The sequence below is a fragment of the Lolium rigidum genome, chromosome 7, assembly GCF_022539505.1.
Source record: "Lolium rigidum isolate FL_2022 chromosome 7, APGP_CSIRO_Lrig_0.1, whole genome shotgun sequence".
Lineage (NCBI taxonomy): Eukaryota > Viridiplantae > Streptophyta > Magnoliopsida > Poales > Poaceae > Lolium > Lolium rigidum.
The window spans coordinates 96484003-96496421 of record NC_061514.1 but is presented as its reverse complement, the minus strand read 5'-3'; the positions used below and the strand labels follow the sequence as shown (position 1 = coordinate 96496421).

Here is a 12419-nt window from a genome sequence, read left to right as displayed (position 1 = left end):
GCTGTGTCACGTGTGCAACAGAGGGGGAGGAGAGGCCTGTGGTGACGGATCCTATTTGGCAGATCCCATCCAAGAAAAAACACACAACCAATATGAACTTTTCGACAAGGGCGGCACGGGAGATTGATGGAGGAAGCTGAGGTGGACCTTGATGTTGGCTGACCTGCTGGAATCGACACGGTCCGGATGCCTCGGCCATGGGGTCAAGCACGACTTCATCAATCTCAAGACCCGCAGATCAGTCTTCAAACTCGGTCTCTCGGACCCGCCGGATCACTCTTTTAGACTCATTCTCTCGGAGGTGCCAATATGGTAGGTTATGCGAGCATTTGTAAATGTGAGTGTATGTATGTTATTGTGAGTGTCTGCGTCTGTACTGTATTTCACAAAAAGACAAGTAGTACTCCATTCGTTCCATATTAATTGATGTTTGTTTAATATAAAGTTGTACTAATTAATATGAAACACATAGAGTAGATAAAATACATACCCACACAAAAAAGTAGCTAAAATACAAGATTTTTAAATACAATGAGTTGACATGATTAATATCACCATGTGAAGAACTTTTGAATTCAAATTCATTTAATCTCTAGATGTCTTAGTCTTAATATATAAATAAAAATATTTTATATATTATTCTAGTTATATTTGAAATGCTCTATGTCTTATGAACTTCATATAAAATTAAATATATAAATTTCAAATAATTTATTGCACTATTTTATATATGAAATTAAAGCTGATATTAAAGAAAAAATAGAAAATTGTTTTCATATGAACCAATAGGCGGAATACACTTTAAAATCAATAGGTGATTTAGATAGAGTTAAACAGCATGCAATACCTAGGAATAGAAAAAAATTGATTTAATATTTTATGTTTATGCAAACAAAATGTACATGATGGCGGGGGAAAAAAACTATAATGCGAGTGAGCTGAGGATTTAGAAATTGTCAATGAGCATGCCCCGGTAGATTCATGGTTACAAAAGTATGCATGAGATTGCACTCACGTGGATGCATGAGATTGCACTAATGTACTAACGTGAATGTAATACATCAATGATTCAGCTGAGTTTTGGAAAAAAATATAGAGTATATATCTAAGCCCCCAATAGTAATATTTGAGGGTGTGGAAGATTATCCAGAAAATAAGATGTAGATGAGTTGTTCTTTTTTTTGTGTGTGTGTGTCTAACCACTAATCAACAATGAGGCATAAAAGCAATCACTGGTTAGAGGATAATAAATCAAAGTAGTAGATTTTTTAAACTATGGTAAATACATTATTTTAAATAATATTAAAACTCTAGTTGCATAAATACAAAGATTTAGAGGGACGATATCTATGCAAAAATAGTAAGAACCATTATTTAGGTTCCGATCGCTATCTGTGCGAAGTTTTAGCCCGTTACTAGAGTTTTTCCTACAGAAACCTAAATATAGATGTATGATGAATATCCTATCGTATGCCATAAATACAAAGATTAGCTGGGACCATATCCTTGCAAAATAGAAAGAACCATGATTTTTGTGATCTGTTTTGATTGCACGCTTTACTTCTTGCCCTTGTACCTCACGTTGATTGCTGGGTGTATATTAGAACAACCCAATGAAGATCATCGTTTCTCAGAAAACCTACTTGTCTATAAACGAGAACCAAACAAGACCGCCCAGTAATTTGAACATGGAAAAATATAGCAGCCGTTTCCATACACCAATCATCCTCTGCGTGCTTCTTTTAATGTGCTTCCCTAGCCATGTCCAGTGTAAGTTGCAGATAAACTCCCGATTGACATATTGTGATACTTCAGTTGACTTGTTTTTTCAATACTAATCTTCCATGATCGAGCACTTACCTCATGCTATACATGATTTCGTTTCTTGAGAAGTTCTCACAGCTTTTCTGAGTGATTGCGTGTTTTGTCTGCTTGTTTGGTTGTTGTATGAACTGCTTCTTAGTTTATATAAACAGAGGCTAATATGAGTATCAATTGATTGTCTGTTCCATAGGCAGAATATTGGAAGGCATGAAAAGCGTAAGGATCAATTTACCTAACGGACTGTGTGTCCCTGGTCACGCCTGTGAGGGTCAAAAGTTTTGCACCTATTGTTGTTTAGCAAACAACGAGTGCTATCCATCACTCGATGATTGCAAGGTTATTTGTACCAAGATTTCTGCCCTGGACGCGGCAGCGGTGACGATGACCGGTGCACCATCACCTCCTATCTAATATGATTGTATAGCTTTCCAAAAATAACGCATGATGTATCAATGGATAGTTTTGATAATAACAAATGTCTTAATGGCTGCGCTTCATGAGGTGAGAATTAAGTTATATACAATTATATCTAGTTATCTGCATAAATTAGGATGTGTTCTCCTTTGACCGACTTAACGTATTGCGGCATAAGGCCGAAGGACTACGTACATCTACCATCTCAATGTCTGAAAGTATAGAGATGGAGGGTAAACCATCTCACATTTCCTAACAACTCTATCAAATGGTGTGATAGAGCCATAGAGGCATGGGCGGACCCAAGTTTATGTGAGTGGGAGCCAGAGGCCCCCACTCAACTTTTTCAATTCCTCTAGAATTTGTTCATATTTGGATGAAAAATGTTTAAATTGTGTGAATCTATGCTTTATGTGCCCCCCGCCAAATGTTTTGCCCCCGCTCAGAATTCTTTCTGGGTCCGCCGCTGCATAGAGGTGCCACAAGCCAGCGGCGTTCCATACTGGGAGTGGGCGGTTTCAGAGGGAGAGGTGTCCCTGAAGGGTGTGGCATGGGCCGATGTGTTCCGGAGGTAAGTCTAGGAGTAGGTACTGAGAGCAGCGTTTGTACCGTGCACAGCCCGTGCACGTCTCCACCATCCAATTTCATTGTGTGTTGCTTTAAGATTACCACACAGTAGAATCTTTGCATGCATACTACAACAGGACCCCACCCACAGCAATGCATTTATCTGTATCTAAATGCCAATATAGGCGTTGCTAGCGGCTTTACCAACGGATAATGATGTGTTGCGTTTTTGGGTGTTGCAAGGGTACAATGCAACGCATATGAATTGGTTGGTAACAAGAGCGTTGCTGCTTAGCAACGTATAGAACTAAGGGTGGGCAACACTTACATATGTTGGTGCTTGCACTGCACGATTAAATTTATAAGATGCATCATATTAATTTTATCAATTAAATATTTGCAACACTTGCAAGCGGTGGTCCACATATATATCTTGAATTGGGTACATGCCGTGCTTTCAAGTCATATGTGAAGTGAGAAAATCGATGTAACTATTCATAGAGAAGATAAACATATTATATATTGGATTGGAAACATTGCATTAAAAGAGGAACACATCATCCACGTGGTACATTATATAAATAATTTGCCCTCCTACAAGATAACTAAAGATGCAAAGGTGTGAAGTAGATCATCAACAACGTTGTCCTCCTTGCATTCAACTAACAGTCTTGCTTCAAAATATGGTATTCTAACTATTTCTACATATATTTCTTCTCGTGTCCTGCCTTCTAATGTACATTGCTGATATTGAATATAGTAGTCCTTGCTGATCTTTTGGGCCTGTAAAGACAAAGTTTCAATTTTAGAATCGATGTGGAAAAAACCTAAGTTCCTTGCTGACCTTGGAGAAGCTCAGTGAACATCAATACGATTATATAGGAACACAACTGGTAGCATTATATACCATCCAGTATCCCAAAGCTATCACAGTTCATTATAGGAATTTCACAATATCAAAAACTGTAGGAATTAACCGCTTAGGAATCTTTTATCGTCTGGAATAGTGGTAACTTAGTTATTTCATATTAGATAGTACAAATATAATTACTGGTAGATATTGTAGCACTTTTAGAACTAAAATCAGGAAAAATAACCAACAAGAATTGCGATTTATGTACATGATAATTACATAAAGATGAATCAAGAGTGGAAAAACGAGTTTCCCCTTGCCAAAACGAGAGTGAATGTGAGAAGTACAAACATCTTAAAACAATATAAGAAGGGCTCTTAAGTAGTATTGACCAATGTGTACTACTAATGAACTAGTGAGAGCATTTGGCACGGGAAATCAGTGGATACATTATAATGTGGTAAATTATCTATACCACTCAAATTTCAACGACAACTTCTAGAAGAAACAACACATAAGGTAATCTTTTGTTGAAGCAGGAATTGAAGGAAATAGAGCAAGCGAACTTACCAGTTTGAACAGCACATGACTATATCATAAATGTAAAACATATCAGTAATATTAGTTTCTAGGACCGCAAGATCAGAAAATAAGAAGGGCATCAATTCCTCGCACATCCCAGGGAAATGGAAACGTGCACAGCACCCTTGCAAAAACATTAATATACCCACATTTGTGATAAAAAAAGCTTACAACTAGTCCTGCAGCAACCTTCGGAGAGCATTCTCAAGGAATGTTCTCCTCTAGGACTAGTACTGATCTTTTCTCCCAAATCAGGGGAAAAACCGGCTTGAAATACATGTATACGTATCTGCCAAATCATAGAGAAAGAGCAAAGCAGGCAGGAGAAGGAGCAAAGCAAGCACAACTGATGAAGAAGAACAAGTTAGAAGGAATAACAATAACAATATGTATTTAAAATTTGGAGGTTCAAACACTTTTAGAAAAAGATTCCTAAAATTAATCAATCACTTTAAAATGTTCAAACTTTGTAGGTTTGCAGTTAACTAACAACTTTACAACATGGATTGATTAATTAAGACCAGGTCAATCCTAGGAAACCAGCAAGTTTCAGTTTTATTTGGATGAATTCATATTAAAAGTTTGTCGACTCTGAAATGGTCAAATTAGTAATATAGAATGAAAGTGCTAAGACGGGTAGCCATTATCTAAGTGGAGATTTAACAAGAATCACTTTCTTGCTACCCCGTTAGAACAAAACAGTGTGGTAAGAGACCGAGTTCTCAACATAATTAAGCCTCCCCAAAAAAAGGAATGGACATGTGGCAAGAAACTGCAGTTTGGCAAAACGAGAAATCTGCCTTAACGAAGCAACAACTTTCTGAATCGTATGCTTCTAAATATAGATACTGCATTTTTAGGCAACAACTAAGTTAGAATCAGAAGTAATGTAAAGAGTACAACTCTGAAAGCACTACTCCACGGGATGCAAACTTCAAATTTAATTAATTATTATCAATGTGGCATAGGACCACGATTTAATCTTAAATACCTGGCCTTGCAGGGAAATTTGGCGATGCTGGCAAGGATCGATTGGGTACCTCACCTATGCTAGATGATTGAATCAGACCCATTTTCCTTTATATTGTGAGCAGATCAGGCGATTGGGGAACAAACCTGGGCAGATGTAGACCGGAGGACACGATGCAGATGTGTAACCGGATGTCAGACAACCATGACTCGTTGGCCTCGACCTTGGGGGTTGTGGTTCGCCTGGAGTTGCTGCACGCACGGCAGACCGACGGCTGTGGGCCCCTTTCTCCACTTCAGGCGGACCTTTTCCTGTCTCATGCGTGACCACACGGAGGTGCGGCTGCGGTGTATTGGTGCTAGGATTAAGTTGTATTGATGGCGAATGGGGATCGGGAGGTGGTAGGTGGCAGCGGAGATGGGGGATGGCCATACTTTGCGTGGGGACATGATGTGAGGGAGGAAGACTTAACGTGGATCGTGGGGACGCAGAGAAGGTGGATTCTAGATACACATGTCAGCTCCGTTGCAACATATGTGTTGCGTTAGGCCTAGTCATGTTGTAGCGCATGTCTACCTCACACTAGTACCCGCTTTCTTATTTGTTTATACATGGATTTAATTTCTAGCGCGAAAATAGAAAGAGGCATATTTACTTCAGTAAAATATTCGATTAACAATCTGTTTAAATACGTGTATTTATTTCGATGATATCTTTTTAACAAGCCTAAAAATGTTTATTCTAAAAAAATTCAAAATTTAAATTATGGAACACACTAAAACATAATGTTACACAATGAAACTCAATAAAACTTGATACAAAAATTTGTGTCTTCAAATTGGACTCTACAAAAAACTGATATATATTTTGTAACTCTTATAAACCAAGTTTGAAACATAGTGAAACGAATTGTTTCAGAGGAAATATCACCAAGTTTCATTAAGTTTTTATAATGTTTCATAAGTTGATTTTAAAAATTATCAAATATATTCAATATTGATTTATTTTGAAGCTTCCTTCATCAGAAACTCAAATATTCAAACAATTTGCAAATTAATTTTTTTGGTTCAAAATCTACATAGGTTCCAAACTTTAGAACATGGTGTAGTAGTGTGGGTGAGAAGGAATCTTAGTTTAGCCATATGTATAAAGAAAGGGATAGAGATTAGAAAGTGGCATGTGCATGGGATGTCCCGTGGACGGGAGACTTCCATTTCTCAGCAGGTACTCAACTCCACAAAGAGGTAGATCAATGGCAGGGGAAAAATAACTACACTGTACCGCTGCCATTTCGACCAAACCAAATTCAGCGCGAAGGAACATGCACCGTCAGTGGTACCTCTCTGCGACATTTCCACTCGCCTCCTGAATCCATGAAATTGAATAAGTTCTTTTCTCTTTACGGGTACTAGCATCACTGCACAGTGCTTTCGAGATGGATGGGAAGGTCCTGCCATCAACCATTAACTCTGTCTCCGTTCCTTCGGTTTCAACCTTGCCTCCTCCAGGACCCACTCCAAGGTTTAGTGCGTCGGTGTAGACGAGGAGCAGATGGGGAGCCTCTTCTTTGGAGGTTCCTTTTGTGGACACGAGAGGAGTGTGTTGGCCAACGATGCCTCCTTAAACACATGCACACGATAAACATGGGGTCTATCGTTTACCGTGTGCATGTGTGTAAGGAGGCCCTTTGTTTGTGTGCCCGTCCGGTGTGGCGTATTACATCGAAAACGTGCAACTTATATTACACGCGGTGCTTGTGTGTGGATATGTTGACTTCTTCTTGTTGGCCTTGTACAACCCAACAAGGAATAAATCTCTGAAGTATGCACGCAGGGAAAACATTATATGATGAAACTGAAGTCACCAAAAGTGGAGGACATAATAACAGTCCCTATCGCATGAATGGCCCATCTCACCATAAATTAAATGGTCTCTTGCTACACTAAAATCATCATTACAAAAGTAAATGCATCATACACCCGTTGTACTACAACCACCCTTATGAAAACGTTTGATTACATCATCACAGTGCAATGATCAATCCATCTGCTTATTGATTGTAGTAGCAAGCTTACGAATTTTGATGGCGGCGCCATCCACTGGCCTTGGATGCGGAAGGTAATCGATCTCGGCATCAGGGTTTAGCAACTCCCATCTGTACACAAAATCATTAGGTCGTACACCCTATATATATTAGGTAGGTAATTGCTCGAGCTCAACACAGATAGTAATCTACTCACTCATAACCGATGGAGAGATGATGCAAGATGATGGTAAGCTGCAGCCTAGCGAGCATGTTGCCTGCACAGATCCTGGGGCCACCTCCAAACGCCTGGAATGTTCCCGGCCTTGCCGGTTCCTGCATTCGTATTTTTGTCCATTTATTTCTTTGTAGCCATTATTTTATGTAGAATATTACTTGTCTCCTATAAATATTCATATGAGATTTTTTTTCACAAATGATTCTTAGGTTCAATTAGTCCTCGTATAGTATCACACATGGGAATAGTTTATTCCTAGATAATTTGTGTAATTTAAATTCGCTAAGGTATTTTTGTGAATAATGTATGTAGGATTTTCATGAATTGTATGCATATTCTTAAGAATTTTTCCTATGGGGGTTATTTTATTTGTAGGATTGAATCCCATAAGAACTTCTCCTAAGGAATATGTATTGCATTGCATAAGAATTAACCTTCACTCAATCCTCCCCTAAGCAATTTATGTTTTTATTGTGATGAAATCAAACAAAATTTGTTGCATACCAATTTTATACGAATAATGGGTACGACATTGCATTGCTGCGTTTTTCCTACTAGTGTGAATCACAACGGCCCTTTTAAATTGTTGGAAATATGTCAATTTAAGGCCACTGTAAAAAATAATCCAAGAAATTTTGTGTTCTCATATGGCTAATTGTCATATTTTTGTAGAGAAAGTCGAGATGCCGATACTTCAGCATATAACTTACTTCTATGGATTTTTAGTATTTTTAAAATCTTCTAGTCACTATTTTATTCTTCAAAAAATGCACTAGAGTGTATATTGCTATGATGTATAGTATGGGTGGATAAGTGATCTCAAATTTTATTTTAAGATTATTTCTTGCAAAACTGATAGTTCGGGGGAATGGGGTTTCCCACAGAAAGTTGATTGATGTAGGCATGGCTATAAGTTTGAATTGCATATGAGAAGAACTAGCTAGTGTACTTACGTCCCATCTGTCAGGGTTGAAGGTAAGAGGATCCTCATAGTAGTCAGGATCGGTGTGCAGCGACCTCACCCATACCGGCACGGACCACCCCTCCGGTATGATGTAGCCACCATATTCCACGTCCCTATTTGCCACCCGGTGGATCATCGGGGCGATGTTGGACATCCTGATAGTCTCCTCCACCACTTTGGCTGTGTACTTCATCGGGGATGTCATCGTGTGTGATCGTCAAGCTCCCTGAAGACAAACCACCTTTACTTTTGCTCATCGCTACATTCTCCTCTCGAAGCTTGGAGAGGGCGATGGGTGATTTGGCGAGGTGATAAATAGCCCACATTATGGCGTTGGTGGTGGATTCGTAGCCCGCAATGACAAGGGAGACCATGTTATCCACCACTTCCTCGTCGCTCAGCTTCTCCCCTTGCTCCATTTGCATAAAACCATTCATTAGATCATCACACTCCTTGCCCACCTTCTTCCTCGCCTCTAGCTCCTCCTGAAAGGCCGCATCCAAGTTCCGACGGCACTGCATGCAGTAAAATCCCCCAGCAGTCATTTTGTTGACTTCTCAATAGTAATAATATGACTCTAAAACTGTCCCGGACAGAGAAATTATGCCTGTAAAACTGGTTTAAATTTTGTGCATGTTTAGATGTAGAGATGTTATATAATTACAGGCTACAGATAATTTGAAAACATGGATTATCTTGCTTCCATTGGATACAGATAGAATGGTCACGAGCGTTAGAAATGAATATTTCTTTGGTCGACTCATAAATAGACACTTTGAAATGCTTCTTACCTTCCGAGCGGCATGGGATGCTGTTCCTGAAAAATCCAATGGGAATGCTCTGAAGCCAGCCAGCAATCCGTGGAACCATTGATCGATCTTGTCCGTGAGAGGTGACGGCTCCATGCTGACAAACATCTTGCAGATGTTGGTGAACGTCACCTACATGCACAGATAAATTGAAATAAAGCAATGTCGAGCGTCCGTGCGTGGGATTGTAAGCTTAGCTATATCAGTGAACTATACTTTTCTGATCTCGGTGGCTGCGATGATAGTGCCCTTGTCCGCCCACGCCTGCAGCGCCGCCACAACGTTGGGCTGCACCATGCTGGCAATGCTCCGGAGGGAGCTGGGCCGGCTGATGGCGGCGAGGATGAACCCGCGGAGCCTCTCGTGGCTGCGGCCCTCCACGTTCACCACGGACGTGACGCCAACCAGCTCGGCCACCGGCCACCGTATGCCGAAGCATTCTGCGGACTGGAGGACGAACTTGTTGGCCGCCGGGGAGCAGGCGATGATGGCGGGCGACCCGAAGAGATGCGAACGGTACAACCCCGGTTTCCCGCCGTAGGCGCGCTTCTTGGCGCCGATGAACTCGTCCGGGCGACGGGCGAGCTTGAAGTACCAGAGCAGCGACAGCGTCTCGCCGAGGAAGGGGATGCCCATGTGGCCTGGCGGGATGCGGCGGCGGTCGCCGTTTGTGCTCTTCTTGTTGCGGTGTTTGAGGGCGAAGGCGGCGTTGTACCAGGCATCGGTGGCGTGCCAGGCGGCGAAGCAGAGCAGTGAGACGGCGCCGAAGACGAGGCCCACCCACCATGCCCACTCACGCACAGTCCCACACATTGCTACCATCGACCAGCTGCTGCGTATATTAACTGATTAATCGATCTGAATTGCTATTTTGGAGATCCATCGGAATTGGATGAATATATATAGACAAGCGGGGATTCCGTATGGCTGATTCGCGTGTGTGTAGAGACAGATGGCAACAAATCAGAGATAGAGAATTTACTCACCAATTACGTGTGCATTGATGCGTACACAAGTGATGTTATGCATCTTCAATAAGACTAGTCACAAGTCACACTACTATATTACTATATGTTATTATCATCACAATGCATGAGTATCATGTACTAATATTATAATCATTTTATATTAATTGATTTGTAGAACCTCAATGCAAGGATATGTACAAGGCTTTGGTGACATGGAATAAGATATGTCGACCAAAAAACCAAGGCGACCTGTGAGTTTTGAATCTGGAAACAAAAAACAACACACTTCTTCTCAAAAACCTGCACAAGTTTCATAATAATTTAGACATTCCATGGGTTCATCTGATCAGAGGAACATACTATAGCTCTGGAAGAATATCTGGACAAATGGAGGGTTCTTTTTGGTGGAAGTCACATCTTAAGGTCCTGGATATTTATAAGGCCATGGCTAGGCGCAATTTGGACAATGGATAGACTGCTATGTTTTGGACTGATATGGGAGGAATCATGTTTCCACCTTAAATTCCGTCTTCTTGTCACTTTTACAAAAAAAGAACAGATCAATCTGTATGCGATGCCATTTCCCAAGAGTAGTTCTTGCAAGACCTGTTCCACCCCACCCTCTCTGAGCAGACATTTCATGAATTTGAGAAATTTGGGTAGCTTTGCTCCCAATGCTCTGATAATTGCACAACCTGGAATAAGGATTCCTGGAGTTACATTTGGGGAAATAATCAATTCTCCACAAAGAAGGCTTATAATGTCATGATTGGTCACATACACACCCTTGAAATTTTCTCTTGGATTCGGAAATCTTCATGTCAGACAAAAAAACACATATTCTTTTTCTAGTTGTTGTTATTGGGTAGATTGAACACATAAATCTCTTGGGAAGAAAGAATTTTAATCTACCTTGATACTCATGTGCCAACTTACAATGCAACTAGGAACAAACCTTGGTTCATCTCTTATGGACTTGCCATTTTGAAGAGTTATATTGGGACTATATTTGTCCACAAAGAACTTTACATCTGTCAGTAATGGATGCTTCCTATGACGTCAAGAGCAAGCTTATTGTGCCTTTTGCTATGGAAATTATCATCGTAGCTGCTTGGGGATCTAGATTGTCAGAAATAACAAAATTTTCAATAATCAGATACCAGAATTCCAGAGTTGGAAGGACATTTACAAGAATGAGCTTCGAATGATTCAACACAGGATGAAGGAAAAACATGCACAAGTGTAGAGCTTTAGCCTAGTGTTTTTAGTTTCTTTTCTTTTTCTTTCTTTATACCCCTGGTATAATGACTCTGTATTGTTTCTTGCTTTATTAAATAACAAAAATTGCAGTCGGATTTTCCACTATTTACCCCTCAAAAATAAATATATGTACAAGTTTCATTTGATATTAAAATTTCTATTACTACGTGCTATGATACAGTATCTGCTTATGATATTACTATCATCTCTCTCATCATCTTTAGTTACACTGCCACGTTAGATTTTTTCATGCATGAAATACATGATACTATGCCTGAGGCTTCTATTGTGGGTAGTCTAAGAGCAAATATCTTTCACAAAAAAAAGTCTAAGAGCAAACACTGGTGGAAAAAGGGCCTTTGGTCGCGGTTCGCAACTGCCATTAGTCGCGGTTGCGCAACCGCGACCAAAGTAGCGCGACTAAAGGCCCCCCCCCTTTAGTCGCGGTTGCTTACGAACCGCGACTAAAGGCCCGTCCACGTGGGCGCCAGGCGACCGTCGGGGCGGAGGCCCTTTAGTCGCGGTTCTTCTGGCCGACCGCGACTAAAGGCCGCCGCCGGTTTAGGGTTTTAGGCCCCCCTAAACCTGCCCCCCTAAACCTGTTTTCGTTTAATTTGTATTGTTTTATTTCTTTTGTGCTTTATTGTAATTTTGAAGGAGTTTCACATATTCTACGGTACTACATACATGCATGCATATGAATGTACAATTTCAAACAAATTTGAAATTAGAACCAAAAAGAATTCAAGAGGAATATACAATATATATTCAATATCATCGGATGACCATATACAAGTTTGAACAAGTTTCCATACATAATTTAATGCATGTATAGTTCTACGTCCTCTACGTAGTGTTGTCCTGTAGGATCGATGACTTCCCTCGCGAACCATCCAGGCTAGTTCCTCCTCGAAGTGGTCTGAAGCGAGCTTCCGGACTAAGCGTCT

At 40.4% G+C, this 12419-nt stretch overlaps 1 pseudogene; it reads right to left on the bottom strand.

Moving 5' to 3' along the window:
• Positions 1 to 7247: 7247 nt before the first annotated feature.
• Positions 7248 to 10057, bottom strand: LOC124671706 (annotated as a pseudogene).
• Positions 10058 to 12419: the final 2362 nt, after the last annotated feature.